This window comes from Thermobia domestica, chromosome 11, assembly GCF_964235325.1.
Source record: "Thermobia domestica chromosome 11, izTheDome1.hap1.1, whole genome shotgun sequence".
Taxonomy (NCBI): Eukaryota; Metazoa; Arthropoda; class Insecta; order Zygentoma; family Lepismatidae; genus Thermobia; species Thermobia domestica.
The window spans coordinates 155,781,859-155,802,211 of NC_137464.1; the positions used below are offsets into that span (position 1 = coordinate 155,781,859).

Genomic DNA, 20,353 nt, shown 5'->3' on the forward strand with positions numbered 1-20,353 from the left:
GATCCGATAGTACAATTTATGCCATACGGGTGTTTCATGGTATATTGCGTTATAACTCTTCTATTTGAGCTTTTTCGTCCCGTTTTTTTGTTTTGTTTTTCAAGTCCAGAGGCATTGTATACCTTACGTATGGTTTCACACCTTCCTGCGTCCAGACATAGAAGGTGATGACGTCATAATTTTAAAATATATATTTTCTCTTATTAAGCCTATGTTCATTATTTTTTGGCGGGCTTATTTTTGCACGTAAAAGATTGAAATTTTGCACAAACATTCAGTCCACCGAGTAGTATTTACCAGATTTTTTTTTTTCAGATTTCCGCGTTAAAACAGAGGGGTCGAGAGGGGCAAAAAGTTGAAAAAGGGGATATTTAAACCAAAAAATCCCTTTCTTCGGGATTTTCCCGCCTTAGATACATGATGGAGACACGTGAGTCGTACCGTCTGAAAGGCGGTTCTATTCTGAAGAGAATGATGGGCAAAATATGACTCTAGGGTAATTAGGGATGTCTCAGGGATTTTTTATCAAAATATACTTCTGTATAGGGGAATATTGGATATTTTCGTTTTTTTTTTTTTTTTTTTTTTTGCGGGCTTATTTTTGCACGTAGAAGATTGAAATTGTGCACAAACATTCAGTCCACCGAGGAGTATTTACCAAATTTTTTTCAGGTTTCTGCGTTAAAACAGGGATTTCAGAGGTGCAAAAGTTGAAAAAAGGGATATTTAGACCAAAAATTCCCTTTCTTTGGGATTTCCCGCCTTAGATACATGGTGGAGACACGCGAGTCGTACCGTCTAAAAGGCAGTTCTATTCTGAAGAGAATTATGGGCGAGACATGACCCTAGGGTAATTAGGGAAGTCTCAGGAAGTTTTTTTTTTTTTTACCTGAGATCATGGTCTTTTGCGGTAATTTTTGGGCATTGTGAGGATTCTTGATAAAATTTCTCCCGCCCTTAGTATTCAAGATAGAAACTTGAAATTTGGCACACACATTCAGTCTACCAAGTACTATTTATCAGATTTGTTTTTGAGATCTCTACGTTTACACAGGGCCGCTCCAGAGGGGCGCAAAGTGCGAAAAAATTTCCCTCCGAAAATTTCCCTTTGAAATCAATTTTCCCTCTTCTGGTATATGGTATGGTCATGCAAGTGATACAATTTGCAAGCCAGCTTCATTCTGAAGAGAATGAGGTATGAACCATTATCCTAGGATAAATAGTGACAATACAGTAGCTGCTTGACTGAAAGTCTAAAAAATACCCCCAAAACCCCGGATCCCTTAAGGGTTAACCACCCAGCCAACGAGGCGACAGATGCTAGGGACACTTCACATTCTACTACATGATTGGCGGAAACAAAATAAAGAGGTGCTCAATACTGAGAGGAACTATTAGGACGAGAAGTACTGCGATGAAGAGGCATCGTTGAAGAGCAGATGGTTTTGTTATCATTGCGATGCATTCCAAAATATTACTAGCATTTGTCGAAAAACAAAATAATAAAAAGTCCAAAGATAAGACATATAGCAATCGATGGATCTGATTGAGTTGATCAAAGTGATATGCGTGAGCATAAAAGCTCCTGCGTAATTTTCGAGAAAGTGTGGAGAACCAAATAATTTGTAAAGCTAAAAATATATATTGTGCGAGAACCATGCCATTTATTGAAATGAAAGTGATACTGAATAGTGTAGCCCACGAGACGAAACGAAATGAAAAATAAGATTTTCTCGTATCGTCTCGATTCTTAAAGACTTCTTTCCCTCCTTGTCTCGATTCTCGGAAGTTTTAGCGTAGTAAATATTTGGCGTAGTACAATAAGGCGTAAGTAATTTCTCTTGAAAACTCCAAAGGCGTAATATACTCTCGGAGTGAGTGTCTAAGAATAATTTTCAAAAAAACATCTCAGAAGTTATTTCATCAGCAACTTACAAGAAGGCATACTAAGTTTCTGTTGAAAAGTTATACAAGGAGTAGCTTACACTTGCGTGAGATTTTTTTTCCCGGCCAATTTTCTCAAATTCTGCTTAGGGAATTTGGTCCATATTTCGTTAACAATCCTACAGTAATTGTCATTTTTCTTGGATAAAGCCAGAAGGGATACTTTGCAGACAGGATAAGTTATATACTTTCGAGGGATAACAGTAGGGAATTAGACATCTCAATGGATTTGTTCATGCCTAAAAAGTTGTTATTGAGTTGTGTTCATCCATTTGTTAGTGTGAATTTGAGCATCTATCGAGATCGGATTTTAAACCGCTGCCTTAACAACGAAGTTCTCCAGGAGGAAGTTCGTATTTTCCTCAACGTACTTTCTTGAAGAATGAAAATGAAAGAAAGCTATATTGCCAATAACAGCTTCAACTGCTGCGTTTATATTTCGTAAATAAATACTTCATTAACAATCCTAATGAAAATGAAATGAAATCTTCAAGTTTTACGTCCCGCGTATCTGCCGGCTAGGCTAAAGGAGACGGTGATGATGAGAAATGAATGAAGTGGTGGAATGAAGAAAGTGGGAGGAAACGGAAGAACCCCGAGGAGACTCACGCACACGGTGTTTGTCCGTCACAAAGCTTACTTGACGGGAGCTGGGATAGAACCAAGGACCCCATACACCAGAGATGAACGCTCTACCACAGCCACCGCGGCCCAACAACCCTAATATATTATTTAATTATTTTTTTCGTAGAAAATTTCAGAGAAGATAGTTTACTATTACAGGTGTTTTGTTCCAACAATTTTCTCGAGATGCTCCAATGATTTTCCTAATATTTTGTAAATAAATATATATAAGTATTTTATTATCAACCTTAAAGTATAATCCATTTTTTTCTGTTTCAACTTCGTGATATGCGCAGCAATGAATGTTATAATTATGACACTTTACGAAATACTATTTATTTCATATTTACAAGTAATTACTCACTAATCTATTTCAATTCATACTACTGAATTATATCCATGAAACAATATATGAAGTAACCTTTGCTTCTTCTTCTTCTTCTTTTTTTAATCAACTGATTTCGTAAAACATTTTCTCTCTTAAATAATGAACTATCTCACTCTTCCTACGATTGAACTTAGATTTCTTAATTGTAAAGTTTCAGTGTATTATTATCACTATTATTGTATTGCTGTACCGTTTCGGAAGTCTTGAAGTTTTCGTATATCTGCGTACTAGCTCTTCACTGTTCGCGTTGGGTCGCCTGTGTTTATCGCAATCAGTTTTTATCCTTTCATAATCTTCTTTCTAGGAAAATATTTGGGAAGTTTAGCATGGGTGTCCGTAAAACATTTTCTAGGAGGGAATAATCCTGGTTGCTATATTATGTCTGATATTTAAGATACGTGGTTTGCTATATTACGTATACATTTTGTAGGCCAGGGGCCCGTCCCCACTGCTTCCCTTCGGGCGCCCATGAAGTTTAGGTAACAACTGACTTGACGATGTCGTGACACAAGCTAGTTCCCAGTCGGGGTTACCATATGAAAATTTTTAAATGCCGATCATTCGTTCAGAAAATGTACGAATTTATAAAATAAAATAAAATGCTATGACTTTTATGTAGTTTCGAAAACAGCTTTCCTTAATTATATTGACGATGTTGAAGTTATACTAGTCACAGTACTATATACGAATGATACGTATCCGTAGACCTCACTTTCGGCTGAAAAATGTATTCTGTTCTTCCAACAAGGGTTTTGAAAAAAAAAAAGAAAAAGAAAAGAAAGAAAGAAAGAAAAAATCGTTTGCAGTTATATGTTACTACAATGAGTTCCTTAATTGACTGTATTAATAGGCGATTTCTTTTAATTTCTGCATTCAGCGGTGATTAGAAAAACATTCTTTCAGTCGCCCCATTCCTGCTATCATTTCCTCTAATTTTTAAAAGATAAAATTAAAACAAATATGAATCTGATTTAAAAATAACTTAAATGGCTTTTATTCATAGCAAAATAATAATAATAATAATAATAATAATAATAATAATAATAATAATAATAATAATAATAATAATAATAATAAGCCTTATGAATGGCAACTCTGGATCCAGTAAAACTTTTGTTTCTTTGGCGATTAACTTTTGGGTTTCTTAACCATTGGTATGAAGAGTTTACGTAAAATGTCTTTTCAAACATTAATCTGAAGACTTCTCACCAGGGGCGTAACTAGTATGGCGCGAATCCCCGCAATGCGGGGGGGCAATTCATTATAGCCTCTAACCAGTAAGATTGTACATGAAAGAAGTGAAGCTAAATGCTTGATAGAATCAACAGATGATTTTGAATTTGTATTTCTTATAGTGATAATGTCCGTGGTATTATCGGAAGTAAATGTAGTATCTAAATTGCTTCAGGGAAAACTGTGATCTTGAAATAGGGGTGTCGACTCTTGAAAAGTGTGTAAGCAAATTACAAGAGAAAAGGAATGACTAGAATAATCTGAAGGAAGAAGCAATTAAACTGTGTGAGACGTGGAATGATCAGACATCATATAGATGCAAACGATTCAAAAAGGTTAAATGTTATTTTGATGAGTTGTGTGAAGATAGTCGTCTCAGTGACAGTGAATCAAACTTTAGAATTACTATCTATATTATTCACAGTTACATTGTCGTTTTATATCTTTGCGTGATACAATATCCAAAATTTTCCTTTTTCTTTCCTTCCAATATAATTAATCTCGCTGATGATGAAATTCTAAGAAGGCACAATATTGCAAACAAATTACAGTTGTAATACTGATTCTTGGTTTCCAGTGGAAGTAATTTGCTTTGGGTAACAGCTGAAATCTGAAATAAGATCAGAATTCTGTGTTTGACCTAACAAGGATTTTAATTGTGAATATAAGTCATTGACATCTAGCTTTTTCAGAACTTCTTACCGCGTATTGTTGTTTTCGACGCTTCCTGGCTCTGTCAATTTTGCAGAGAGGTTGTTCTCAAAATTGAAATTCTCACTTGATGTACGAAAGGGACGAATACTCTTCATGAAGACTGACGTCACTGACTGCAAAGAGTTAAGTCCATCTTCCATTCTGAAGCTTATTGAATAAATTATATGTATAACAAAGTGGTTTCCATTTATGAATATTTAGGTCTAGTAGTTACATGGATTTAATTCATTATTCACAGATACAGGGAAGTATTTATTATGTTATCTATCATTCCACGAAAAGATGTTAAGGCGAAGGCGGTGGGCCAAAGTATGCTCTTGCGGGAGGGGGGGGGCATAAAACGTAGTTACGCCACTGCTTTTCACGTATATTGTTTGTATCAGGCAATGCTGAAGAAACTGTTCCAGGTTTGTTTCTCCCCAGTGCTCACAATATGTCTGCTTGCGTTGCTTTTGCAAATAAGAATCAGCTAAAAATGTCCTATCCGAATGAGTGATAAACAAATAAACGGAAAGGGAAATGAGCGGTAACTTCGTAGAACATAAATGTTCCAGTACGTCGAGTTCTTTTAATTACTCGAGTATATACAGTATGTGTGTGCAGAGGATCCATAAACGAAGATCAGTCGGGGCAAGCAGAAAATCGGGGGAAGAACCTAGGCGGCGCTGGTTGCTATTTACGCTTCACTGCTTAAACTCGCTCTGTGAAGCCTCTGTGCTTACGTGCTCTCTCGCCCAGCACTAATTTGATCAGAGGAGCAAAGGAAAAAAAAAATGGCCAGCAAGCGGTTAAATGGATGCATTGCAGTATTTATTTCGATACGCCAATAGGAGGAAGAGGCCATGATATGGTTGTTTATTTTTCGTTCAACTCTATTTTTAAGAATTGACAGAATTTTCGTTATTAGAGGGAAAAAGAGCTATGTCGTAAGTTGTATTAGCGAAAAGAGACTTATTTTTATATACCTTGAGTGAGTAAGTGACTGATCAACGCCCAGGCCAAATTGCTTCAGTCAGAAACTTGCAATTTTGACAATGCATTTGATTTGAGACGTGAAATACCACTAAGGAGTTTTTTTTTTAATTCGATGCGAAAAGGGATGAACCCAAAACCTATATATTCGACACTAAAATAATTTCTTAATTACTACTTTTACATGTCTTCACTTCCTACTCTCTCTAGAGGGTTAGGGTTATTTTATCCCAATGTATTTGTTTCCAGATTGTAAGTTATATCTGTACCAATGCTCCAGTCATGACACAGTTACAGTGGAACATACACTTACATATACATACATAAATGTATAAAATATTTTTTATTTATTTATTTACCGCCCACTTAACCTATTCTCGGTAGCGTCCTTCCAAAACTGGTACTTCTTTAAGTTAGTCTTCATTTATGTACCAAATTTTGAGCTCGATCAGTTGAATACCTTTTGCTGCAGCGAAGTGCAATTGTTACATTCGTCATTCCCTGGGAAGATTCTCTTTGCAGTTGAGTCAAATATGAGATGGCCATATCTCAAAATCCGTAAGTTACAGGCATGGGGATTTGGTATTTAGATTTTTCAGTTAAAATAATGAAAAATACAGTTAATGTTTTTTGATATATATCTTACAAGGGAAGAAGAAAGGCGGAAATTAAAACAGATTGGGAGTTCCAGTTGTTATAATAAGATCACTATATCTCAAATACCATAAGGTTAGAGACATGATATTTGGTATTGGATTTTCAATTCAAAATAATTAAAGATGTGTTTAAGTGTTTTTTGGTATTTCTCTTAGATAGGAAGAGAAAAGGGTGGGGGTTGCAATTGTTATAATGATAGCTATCTCGAAATCCTTTAATTTTGATTTGATTTGTAGTTTAGCGTCCCTTTTAGCAATGAGGCTATATGAGACGTGGACCTACAATAACATGGGATCCGAACCACACGAGCTCCCTCCGGGGGAGCTCTCGAAATTCCATAAGATAAGAAACATGTTAGGAATATGTAACTTGGTATATAAACTCATAGGCGCCTAGATCCAATAGACCAATAGTTCCTACATTCTTCCTGAGAGGCGAGAAAGACTATCAAGAGCTGCTGAAATAAAATGAACCGTGAAATTATTTTTAAATTGCAAAGGCAAAAATGTTTTTAATTTTATTTTAATTTAGTTTAGCATGATTTCCTAGACTTTATATTGAACAAAATTCCTAGATTTTGTTTGTGAATTTCAAACATGTTGAGCAATAAAGGTCGAATTAAGGACACAGAAAATATTAAAATAGTAACGATTACAGTCAAACGTTTAGTACATTTGAGGATAATTTAAATGAAAATAGAAAATGATTCAGCTGTCTTGTAATTTATGTAAAGCATTTTACATTGTTAGAAATATAAATTAACATCATCAAATACCAAGTTCTTTAAAGAAATAATTATACAAAATTGCACTCACAGATTATTTTTATCGTTGTAATGTTACATCGCTCGATCCTCAATATGCCGTAAACCCGCAGAGTCTAAAATAAGTATTGATAAATTATTATTCAACACATGCATCCCGATCTAACCTAGCATCACGTTCACTATAGTTTATTTTTGTTATTCACCGCATGAAAGTTTAATTTAGAAGTTAATTCAAACTCAAAAATTAATTGACTGCTCAGCACCCATTAAATAATTCGAATGGGTGCTTGAGTCCCGGATCACCCACATAGTCAGCGCCTGTGTATGAACTCCAGAGTCAAAAGAAGTGTGTAATATGCTACAGTGTTTCCGGAAATTCCGCTTTTAACAAGAGAAGAGGTGCAATTTTTTCTCAGAATATATACATATATATGTGTGTGTGTAAAATTATGGTAGACATCTAAACTATGCGAATTCAATACTGAAAGTTGAAGTAGTACATCTATAATTACATGAATGGAGGAATAAGATCAAAAATAAAATGCTACAGTACCAATTGAGAGCGACCGAGCTCTAACCTATAACCTTAGCTTTCAAACCTTTGATTTACGGTTATTTGTGATTTCACGTTTATAACAAAGACAAATATTTTTAAAAGAGTGTATTTAAATAAATTACCTAAAGAAATATTTTTCAGAAAATTTTTATCCCTTTAAATTATTGTTCGAAGGCCTTTGCCTTTAATAAGCCTTCTCCGAAATAAATGCAAATGAATTGTGCTGCCATCTTTGGAGCTCTTTTAAACTACGTTTATATGTTTATGGCCAATCCTTTCGACAATGAGATCTCGGAAACTATAGGCTCTAGAAAGATGACGTTTTCACTGATCGATTGAAAATTTCATGTAGATTGTCCAGTTCTAATTGAATATTTAAAAAAACATGGCCACTATTTCTTTATTACATTTTTACGGGTGCATTGGAAGTGTTGAAATTAAAAAAAAAACTAAAGCATCACATCCTAAGCTTATATATTCCAACACTACACTGTTGTATATAGAGGTTGTATATGTCTCAGGCGTTTGTTTCATGGCCAAATAATAATGGAAAAGGAAGGATAACCATTTCTCCAGTCTGAGATGAACCTTTTTTTTTTTGGAGTGTTTTGCCCAATGAACACCATATATAACTGACATTATAATTAATTGTGTATGTAATGTATTTGCTTATTACATACTGCATGCAAGAAGAAAGAAAACACTAGTCATACATGAATTAGAAACTCCAACCGGAAGCAGGTTCAAATCTTGCAAACGGTGCTAGATATTGAGAAAAATAATCGAAAAAAGTCTCCCCTTTATGATACCCCCTGGCTTTTTTTTTTAAAATCAATACGTCCTTCCCTTGTGTCTGTAAAGGGACATGTACAGATGTTGTAAGGAATGATAAGGAGATTTATGCTCATATGCGAATGATGCGCTGTGTAGAGAGCGCAGGTTCAGCTAGTAAGATCAAAAACTAGAAGCTGTTTCTCGGATGCTGAATCCATGTATAGAAGTCATTTTTGATATATCTTACTGTTTTTGCTCTTTGGAAATAAGTATTGAAACTAGATGTACTAATAAATTTAACCATTTCCAGCTTTGGTAGATTTTGCGATTGGTGGTGGCATGTTCTCTTGAGATACGAATCGATTAAAAAAAAAAACGGCTTCTGTATTGGTAACCGTTTTTATTCTCTAGCGACCAACATTGAAATCAGAGCAGTGATTAATTTCTACTACTTCGGTTTGAATAGAGAGCTAATAGAGAAAACGAAGCCTACTCTTGGAATGCTGAATAGACTGCAAGAAACAGTATCTTCTAACGTTGTACCTCTACGGAAATCACTATTGAAACCAAAAATAATAGTAAATTTGAACCACTTACAATCCCGGCAGAGTGTTGCGGGTAGTCATGATAATGTTGCTGTGAGACGCTGAATCGTTTGCAAAAAGACACGTCTTGATATCTGTTACCAATTTCGTTCTAAGGCAGTAAACCTTGAAATAGGGAATGGTTTATTTCTACCACTTCTGGTTTGAATAGGGGTTAACGGAGAAGAAAAAATCTACTCTTGGGATACTGAATCAAGTGCAGAAAACTGCTTTTCAATATCTTCTATCGTTTTTACATTATGGAAATAAGTATTGAAACAGGAAGAAATAGTAAATTTGAACCACTCTGGTTTCGGTAGAGTGTTGCTAGTACTCTTGAGGCGGATCTTTTCGAGAAACAGCTTTTCTCTGTCTTGTTACCGTTTTCGTTCGACGGCGAAAAACGTTAAAACCGGAATACTAATTTCAACTTCCGCTTTGAATTATTTTCTAAGGGTTAACACAGGAGATGGAACCTATTCATAGGACGCTAAATCGATTAAAAAAAAAAAGTTTCTCAATATCTCTTACCGATTTTGCTTTGATACCTGGGATTTTTGCTCAAATGCGGACTGACAGATGGATGAACATAGATGTTGTAGAGGCTTCCGACACTTATGCATAGCATAGTTTGGAAGTCATAAAAATGACTTCGAGATGGTCAGAGGAAAACGAGCGCACCATTTGAAATGAAGTTTTGAACACAATTAGCACTTGGGACGACATGAGTTTATATAATTTCGCTTTGATTGAAATGAGTATTTTAAGGCGGAAATGGGTTTACTTTTTTTTTTTTTCAAAGAATAAAACTATGAATGTATTCTTGCCATGCGAAGAACGGAAGCAAAGGCTGAAATAGATATAAGGTGTGAAGCCGTAGGCAAAGCAAATGCGGGATCTGGTGGGGGCGAAGTTCCCAGCTAGCCGAAGGCTAGTATAAAATAGTTTATGTTTACACGCAGGTATATGGAGCCCATATAAAATGCCCTTTCAATTGTAGGCTTGGTTTCTTTTAGATAGAATCTGTGCGACCTCAGGTTAAGAACATTTTGTTTCGAAAAATTATGGGGTCTACTAGTATCCGTGGAGTGTAATCATTTTCTCATGACGAACACGACTGAACTTGTCTTAATCTGTCTACATTTTTTCAGGATTTCGGTAAAATAGATTTTACTAAGATCTTTGCAGAATCTTACCTAGTGTTGCTTTGTAGTGAGTGAAAGTTCGTTTGCCTACTTGGAATTTTCTTCTCAACACTGACTTCAAGTCTTTTGAAATGAAGAAAATCAGTGGCTGAGGGGTAAAGTAGAATATTTGGTATTATCCCTGATTTGTATCCAGTTGTAAATAGCAAAGATGTTTCTTATCGTTGAAGCGATGTGAGTATTGTATAATTATTTTACATGGAAGAAGTGCATAGCTAATAATTCAGAGCGCAATTGTTTAGGTAATAGTCTTGGTTGGTTAATTAATTGGAGTGGGACAGACATTAGCGTAACCGGGATATTTTGCTAGGGGAGGTCATGACCCATATACTTATGAGAATTGAAAGAACGCTTCTAGAGAAGCCAACAGTGTTCTAGGAAGGTCTTGTCCGCCTCTAGTTACGCTGATGACGGTAAATTGTCTGGTCCAACATCGTTGAATATCGAATAGATCACGAAACTTTTTAGAAAGCAGGAAATCGTACACACTAACATCTATGTTTAAGTGAGTTTCAATTGAGGTAAATGGGGGCGCGGTGGCTCAGTGGTAGAGCGTTCACCTCTGGTGCTTGGGGTCTCGGGTTCAAACCCTGCTCCCGCCAAGTGAACTTTGTGGTGGACAAACACCGTGCTCGTGGGTTTTCTCGGGGTTCTCCCGTTTCCTCCCACTTTCTTCATTCCACCATTTCACCCATCTCTCATCATCACCGTCTCCTTTAGCCTAACCGGCATAACCGTGGGACGTAAAACTTAAAGATTTCATTTCATTTCAATTGAGGTAAAATTATTTTTAATAGAAGAACGAAAACACCATTTCCACGAAGAATGGGAACATTATTTCTCCTTTGTTATGTCAAAGGATAAAATAAGTGGTTTTTTGTGCAACGGTTGTGTTGCTTGATAAAGAAATCCAATTTGGAAAGCCATTTCTCAATCTTGCAAAAGAACAAACATAACTCCGACTTTCCTCCGAAAAGTGAATTAAGGGAAATGAAAGTAGTGTCAGTGTCAATGGCGCATAGACAAATCGCCAAAGATTTTCATAGTCTGAGGTAGATCACTAAGTCAAAACCCTGGTTTAGGAGCTAATATATATTTTCAACATCGAGACTATATGAGACGCGATTCACTCGAGAGTGGGATCCTAATCACTATTTGTGTTTCTGTCTGAGGCCTAGTAACTCCACTGGTATAGTTTGCCTGTACATCCTTATATAATTTGAGTAATCACCTACACAGGATCATATGGAGTGATCATACGTAAGTAACGTTACATTTTAAATGAAGAATATTGGAAGGAAAGGACATCAAGTTAGGGGAAGTGGGGGCATAATGACCTCCCAGGGCAAGATGGTCATCCGGGCATATGGCGGTGTTCCTCTGGTGACAGAGAATTGGTGCTACTGCACAAGCCGTAGTTAGTGTTGCACGAAGTGTTTACAAAGGGAGACGTCGCTACCTTCAATAGCGTGTGAAATAAGCGAAAAAAAAAAACATTTTCATGATACGTCGATATAAGGTATATAGTGAATATTCTACCTGTTGCTGAAAAAAGTAATTACTTGAATAAAACATGGTGAATACATAAATAGTGAGAAAGGTTTGGCCATCAAAAAATCATGCATGATTTCGTTGTGGAAGATGGATAGCAGATAAAGAGTTTTTGAAAGTTATATCGGGATTGGGGCAAAATGGCCCCTTAAAATTATACAGGGGACCAAAATATCCCGTGTCGAATTGAGCTGGACAATACATTACCCTGTGAATAGTATGAAGTCAGTGCTCCCAGTGACCGAGCGTGTGTCCGTGTTTTGTCATCTGTTGGCATGTTAGAGATCTAGTCTCGAAATTTTTTGATAGCCCCTCTATTCCACTTCGTATTTTCTTTTTTATTTAGTTTTATTTTAGTACTAGCAGCGTTCACCCCGCTTCGCTGCGGTCACCCCGGAACGCAATAAACTTTGTTACTTAGATAATTTTTACTTTTTCGCTTTCAAGTGATATGATAAAAACCATAGTAGATTGCAGTAAATGTTAACATTATATCGCCTGTCATTTATGTTAACCCGCCGAGTGACACGGTCATGCGGGTTGCATATAAATACGTTTATTTTTACCTATGATGAACTAACAAAGGATTTGTACGTTATGGACACTTGAATGGTCAATTATCTCAAGACACTGGTAATTAAAAATTAAAGAGATATGATAAAAACCATCTAGGGTCCAAATCCTAATAACCCCCCAAAAATGAAAGAAATTGGTTCAGCCGTATTAGCGTGATGAGGGAACAAAGGATTTGTGCGTTCTGTTTTATATATAAGATTGTTTGCGTTTTTATAGTTTTCCGCTCATTGTTTTATAGTTATATAACTAATTGTTTCATGTACATTTTTAATGCATAAGGAAACTGGCACTTTCTTATCGAAACAGAACATAATTTTTGTTAATACGTATATGTTCCAAGGGTGGGACCATTTTACTCTGGGGTTTGGGCTAAAACGGTAATTCACAATAGGTCCATTTATTTGCACATACAACTAGTTTGGTAAAACTTTCACGCCTTCCACCTATTTACATATGTAAAAGAAATAATAAAGAATATTTTACTGCAAAAGCATCGACTTTCTATTCATAGTAACGTTGCTATTTCAATTTCAACCTTAAGGTGTCCATTATGCCCCTACCTCCCCTAATCATACGAAATAAATTAGTAATTGATTTTTTAATTTTCTCTTTTTTATTTTAGTACATCCATGCACAGCCTTAGCCTAATTAGAATACCGCTTCTTGTGAAACCAGCAAAATCAGACAGTGCTGGATCTGGGTCAGAGAAAAGATGAGTGAGCGTTCGTACTCACTAGATATTGGCATTGCCGCGTCAACCTAGCGTCTTGAGGACAGTTGCACTGACAAAGAAAAATCCGTTCTCCGGACAGCGGTATATTGTACAAATAAACGGAATTATTCTTGCTTACTGCAGAAATCAGTACGGAGCATACGTTATCCGTATGCTACATAGGTACTGCCCTTAGATGTTACATCATGCCGTTTGCAGGATGTCTGACATCTAACAGTCTTCCTTATATTACATACATATATGTATGTTACCTTCGTCAGCTATATGTTATATATGGGCATTTGTATGTGAGATCCTGACCGCCTATATTGTTTCATACGGAAAGTACCTATAGATGGAACACTTACAGAAAGTATTATAAAACATGCTTTTCCAGTTATACGTTTGCTGTACGTTAAGTACAAAAACTACAGGATTTACAAATGTAACATACGATTTTAGTAGGAAATACTTGAAAGAAAATAGCGAACTTCGGTCTAAGAGCCAGTAATAATTGTTTGATCTGATTTAATTTTCAGTTTAGCGTTCCTTTCAGCAGCGAGGCTATATGAGACGCAGACTTACAGCTTAACGTGGGATCCGAACCAGATGAGCTCCCACCGGGAATCAAACACGAGTCCAGTAATAGTGGTTATGGGAGCCAACGTGCTTACCATGCATCACCCAAAAAGCATAAGGCCATAAGCCGGCTGGAGGCTCGGGCCTCCTACAGGGTGCTGCACGAGAGTTTTTATTATTATTATTATTATTATTATTATTATTATTATTATTATTATTATTATTATTATTATTATTATTATTATTATTCCGTAGAATTAAATTTCAGTAGAGCGTCTCCAGTGTATAGTCTTAACAAATATCTCATTTTGTGGTAGTTCATTCTTATTTAATTTTGTTTTCGATATGTTTTATTTAGCTAGACTATGGCGATGGGGCCTCTAATTGAAAGGAGAATTTCGAACATTTCATTCAATGTAATTTCACCGAACATCAAGCCCGAAACCACACATTAGAAAACACTCTTATTAGGTGTCTTTTCTTAGGAGTCTTTACTGTTAACTTATTGTATGTGTAGAGATGGCTGCGAAGAAGAAAGAAAACCTAAGACAAACCAATTGGTTGTGAAAAATGTGTCGACGAACTTAGTGCTGTCAGCAGTAAGACCAAAATTTGTTATTCTTGAAACAAAAGCCATACGCTCCAGTTCTCCCCTTTTTAAAAAAGAAAGTCGAAAAAAAAAAGCACGTCCACATTCTCAAGTCTCTAAGGGACCTTTGAGGTATAGGGACAATAAATATATAAGTAAGTTCATCCAGTATGTAGGCTTGTCATTTTTAAGAGCAATAAGCGTCTTGTCACGTGGGAGACAGCTAGAAGAAAACGGACTTGAGTCCTTCTGTGTCTGTCCCGCTGTCCCTTGTCCCGATGCTAGACACGAAAGCTTTCCTCACTCTCTTCCTTTTCCGAATTGCAACCTATGAAATATTTACAACTAAAAATTATGACCTGGATAAACACAGACTCATGCATTTTATTCGTACAGATGTGACACACTACCTTTTACGACATGGTATATCCAGTCATGTGGTACAAATGTTTCTTTTGTTTCTTTCTTTTGTTCCTTTTATTTTTTTATTTGTAAGAGAAAGTTTTCGTTATTAAAAAATGAATAATTTTGAAGGCATAACTGTGTTGTTATTGTTCATTATATCTTCTTGAAAAATTTGGTTGCTTCGTTGACTCGTATGGTGTAAAAGCATAAATCAACACCTATGTTTAAGGAATTTCTTTTTGCATAAACAACTTTAAAAATTCTTTCACACCGACACCAAAAATGATTGTTAGTCTGTCCAACGATTTAACATTCGTAATAAAAGTGTTTAAAAGAGTAGAGTAGAGTAAGGTATTTGTCGGTGCGTCAACAGTTAGGTCTTTTTGCACCCATGCAAAGATATAATCATATAATCATATCAAAGACAAAATTAACAATAATAAAACGAGGAATAAGTTAATTAAAATACAAGAAAAAACATTCACACACGAGCTAAAATTAGATTGCATCTTGCATGCAAAATCTCAAGGTCTTTTAAAAATAGCAGCAGGCCAGCGAGAAAACGAGTGTCGACGCTTGTAACGTCCATGCCGAGCCAGAGCGGGGCAATCGACAAGAAGATGACGAATAGATAAAAATTACCCCCCCCCCCACACACACACAAACATTCTGGAGCTGCATCTTCACGTAAAAGATATGCATTCGTCAAATGACTGTGTCTACTACTCATTCGAGTTAAAAGTATTTCTTCGCGACGAGACTGTCGGGAACTAGAAATCCAGATTCCTAAGCGTGGTTTAATGGCATGCAATTTGTTGGTATGTGCAACATCCCATTCCGACTGCCATTAATGTAGAAGACGAGATATGAACACCGGGTAAAGCTCAATGCAAGGGAGGAGCGTCACGAGTGCAACACCATGAAGAGCTGCATCTTTTTGCCACAGAATTCGCCTGCTCATTACCAGGAATGCCAACATGGTTTGAAATCCAACAGAAGTGGACAACTGAGCCGGCACAATGCAGAATATGACGTTTCAACAAAATGCGTTGAACCAGAGGAAGCCTAATGTAAACGTTACTAAGGCTGGTAAGGGCACTCGTAGAACCAGGTAGGATCAGAATACGGGCAAAGTTGTGGGACATAGCATAGTCTAAGGTTTCAAGAATAGCCAGCAGCTCAGCACTGAAGATGGATGCAAACGAAGAGAATCGGTAACCATGGGGGAAGGGCCAAAGACAAACGCACAGCCAAAGGAGTTTCGTTTCGAGCTATCTGTATAAAAATGTGAGAAGCTAGTAGTGTTGTAACAGAGAGTAGTGTTGTGTCCTGCTGACATTGGTGATCAATCGTGGTAGACTTTATAGAACTCGCCAACTGAAATGATATGTGAGGACGATGGAACTGCCAGGGTGGAACGGGAAGAAAAGACAGTGGGTAAAAATCTGATAGAGCAAGAACTAATTCATAAAAAATTTTTAGTGTACGAATTTGAAAAAGTCGGCTGACACGAGGCCATGCCGCATAGCGACGATGGTGATCATCCGCTTCAAGAAGAAAGAAGGGTGGCTAGGAAGTGCTTTAAGACGTGCAAAATAACAGAGGATCAAACAACTCTTGCGATGATGAAGAGAAGGTTCATATGCATCAACATACAGGGTGAGCTCCTCCGTGGCTAAGCGGTTAGCGTACGCGCCTTTGGCGTGGGAGGCCCGGGTTCGATTCCCGGCGGGAGCTCATGTGGTTCGGATTCCACGTTAATCAGTAGGTCCACGTCTCATATAGCCTCGCTGCTGAACGGGACGTTAAACTCAAAATCAACTCAACTCAACATACAGGGTAGGGATTGGGCTAGTAGGAAAGCTCCTATACACAAGCGTATACAAAAATGATGGACTGTATCCAGCTGACGAAGAACGGATGGCCGAGCGGAGGAGTAAACCACGCAACCATAATCCATTTTAGAACGGATCAGGGTACGGTAGAGACGTAGAAGTACTATACGATCAGCATCCCAAAAACGATGAAAAAGGACTCGCAAACTGTGGATCGCTCTCAAGCAAAGCAAGCATATTACAGATCGCGCATATGTTCACACCAGGTTAGTTTACGGTCGAATTGTACGCCAAGAAATCGAATACTTTGAACAAATGAAAGACGAGTTCCACGAAAATGAAGTTCAGGATCTGAAACACATAGTTCCGACAACCGACCAAAATGAATACACTTGGTTTTCTCAACGGAAAAACGAAACCGATTCTGTGTTGTCCAGATGTATAAACGACTCAGAGTAAGTTGAAGTTGGCGAGTACAGGCAGGGAGGTCACGGGAACGACAATAGATAGTAAGGTCATCAACATAAAGGAGGCCACGAACAGGAGTGGTAATATGAGACATGACATTATTGATGGCAACAGCAAATAACGTCACACTCAGAACACTACCTCGAGGAACACCATTTTCTTGGATGAAGCGATCCATAAAAATGGAGCCAACCCGTACCTAAAGTATTCCTCACCTAAAAACTGTTCTAAAAACAAGACCATAGGGGCTCGAAGTCTCCAGGAGTGATGCTGTTGCAAAAGTCCAAAGCGCCGAGTAGTGTCATACACTTGTTCGAGGTCAAAAAGGACAGCCACTAAATGTTCCCCATGACGAAAAGCATCTTGAACAGTTTCCAGATGGACAAGATGGTCGGTGGTCGAACGAAATTGACGGAATCCACATTGAAAGTTCGAGAGTAAGGAATTCGGTTCGAAGAACCACACCAGCCGAAGATTTACCAGCTTTTCAAAAATCTTGGAGAGACAGCTAGTAAGGGCAATGCGCTGATATCTGGAATTGCAAGTTGAAATCTTACCTGGTGTTAAAATAGGAAGGATATGAGCTTCTCGCCAAACTACCGGAAAGTGGCCAGCAAGCCAAAGCTGATTAAATAGTCAGTGATTTAAAAATAATACTTACATCTTACTCCAATGTATCAGCGTTGCGAAAATTATTAGAAGAATTCTTTGAAAATTTGTGTGGTATCAGACTAGAAAGCTGATCCATTTCTATTCGAAAAACTTGCAGACAGCGTATTTCAAATAGAGTTCCACAGAGCAATAAAACTGTGAACACAAGTGTATCGTTCTCTATCTGTTGTCTAGCGGAGTAAAGGTATTGTAGTGGGTAAAATTCCTTAAAATTTTTTTTCGGAAGAGTATGTCATGGATCTTTTTCATATAAATTTTAGCATTTTTCGCATAGTAGAACAGTGTCGGAACAATGGTTTTATGATAGGGCGGGACACTATTTATGCGATAATGAAACGTTATGCACAGCAACCACCACAATCCATATTCTAAGAGAGCTTCAGTGAAATGCACAAGACATGTACTAAAGATGATTTTAGCTATTGTGACCTGTGAGAATTCTTTACAGCAAAACCACCTAATATGTAATCTTCAGCACATGACAAAATAAGCACACGTTTATGACCACAGAGGGTGGTGTTTATGTGAATGGCCTATATTTACCGAGTTCCATTTATTTTATTTGTCGAACAAGAAATCTGAAAGTCTTTATGTACAGGATGCGGCAGATGTTTGAGAACAAAGTCACTTTCGCAGGGAATAAGGAACAGATACTGGAGAGAAAGCATTTATTATCTTTTAACGTGTTGTACAAGTGATCAAATTTATAGTGAACGACATCATTAACTGAGACTGCCCTTAACCATAATAACAACTTCTATGCGCTGTCGATACCTCCTGAACACAGTAATGAGATGATTCTTGAGACTATTCGCCATTGCATTTACAGCAGCATCCCTGAAAGCGACAACGGTGTTGTGTGGATGCTTATTGGGATCCCTCTCAACTACATCCCATATGTAATAATGGTCCATTAGGTTAACACCTGGGGAGCCATATGTTGGGAATAACGTGGTCATGAAAATTGTCAGCCAGCCATTCTTAGGTGGTATGGGATGGAGCAGAGTCCTACTGAAAAACATACGGCGACCTTTTCCTTCCAGTAGTAATGCAGGGCTTCACAACCATGTTCAACACCTCGGTGTAAGCAACGGCGTTGATTCTGGCACCTTAACGAAAGAAATATGGAGGAATCACGTGGAAATTCGGTGTGGAGGACAGTCGTAACCACATGGTGGATTTTACACACCCAGCGACCGTTTTTTGCGGATCACTTTCTGATCCTAGGCAGAATTTCTTTCATCGGAAAAATAGAGCCTTCCGGGCTCCTCTGAATGTCTTAGCCTGTTCAGGAGGCGCTTGACTCTGGTCAGTCGGTTTCCCCTGTTTCTCCCGAACAAGAACTATCGTCCCCACATCACGTATGACTTGTAACGAAGGTTCTCTTGAACCTCACGTCGGATGGTGGACTTCTCAACCCGCAGCTCTCTGAGTGTGTGTTCAAGGATCCTCGTCGATGGCAGCTTGGACAGGACGAACAAATTCCGGCGTCGTGATAATGTCCGAACGCCTGTAACGTCATTTCTTGTGAGGAAACGGTGACTACATCATTCCTGACAGCCCCCAATTCTCTCCAGACTGAAAATGAATGACCGGGCGAAATTCTGGAATGCAGCGACCTATGAAGTAGAGTAACCTGCAGCCAAGGAGATAATGACAACGTGCCTCTTCATTTCCTGAATTAGCCTGGGGTCTTCCATGTCTATCTGCAAAAGAAATGATTTGTAATTACAACGTGTAGGGTGCTGTGCCACTTATAATATGTGTTCTTAAATACCCGCCTTATGTAAATGTAAATCTTGTGCAAAGTATCCCCGTCTTACGGTACATGATTGTGTGTTGGGAAACAGATTTTTTTAAAAAATCTGTTTCCCAACACATTTTTTTTTAAAAATCTGTTTCCCAACACAATTGCCTCCTGCTCTTCTTTCCGTGAGAAAGGAATCCAAAATACGAAAGATTTGATGTTTTAGGAACACCAACACTCCATTCTGTGCAAGAATATTCGATCAAACGAATTCATATTGTACTATGAGTGAAACTAAAATGAAATTGAGAAAATAATATGATTTCTCCCTAATACTAGTCGGAATGCAATTTACAACCAGGGTTTGAAAAAATACATTTAAAAAAACAACAAAACATATGTTTAAAACATGAAAAAGGTGTTTAAAATGTTTTAAACAAGTTTTAAAACATGATTTTAAACATATTTCAAAATCGTGTAATCACGAATTTATTAAGACCTTTTTGCTCTTGCAACCAATCTTTTCATTTATTTTATTCTCGTTAAGACTACACTGTGTTGGGTATAGAATATTTCAGTATAAATTAGTAATTCTCAACATATTTTATATCACGACCCCCTTTTATTCCACCCTCTTGCCAATGACTCTCGTAAGCACGTTCTTGGTTGTAATAATTCTTTTTTAAGTAGATTTTAAAATCTACGTACATTGGCGTACGCAGAGGGTTTGTCCTGGGGGTCCGGACCCCCCGAAATCCGGACTTTTTGTAAATGTAGTCTACTTTTAGGGGCAATTTCAGAA

The 20,353-nt window shown here is 37.4% G+C and overlaps 1 protein-coding gene across 9 annotated transcripts in view; it reads left to right on the forward strand.

The window, feature by feature from the left end:
• tty (tweety) overlaps nt 1-20,353 on the forward strand; it is a 485,971-nt gene that overhangs the window by 298,608 nt on the left and 167,010 nt on the right. The window lies entirely within an intron of this gene.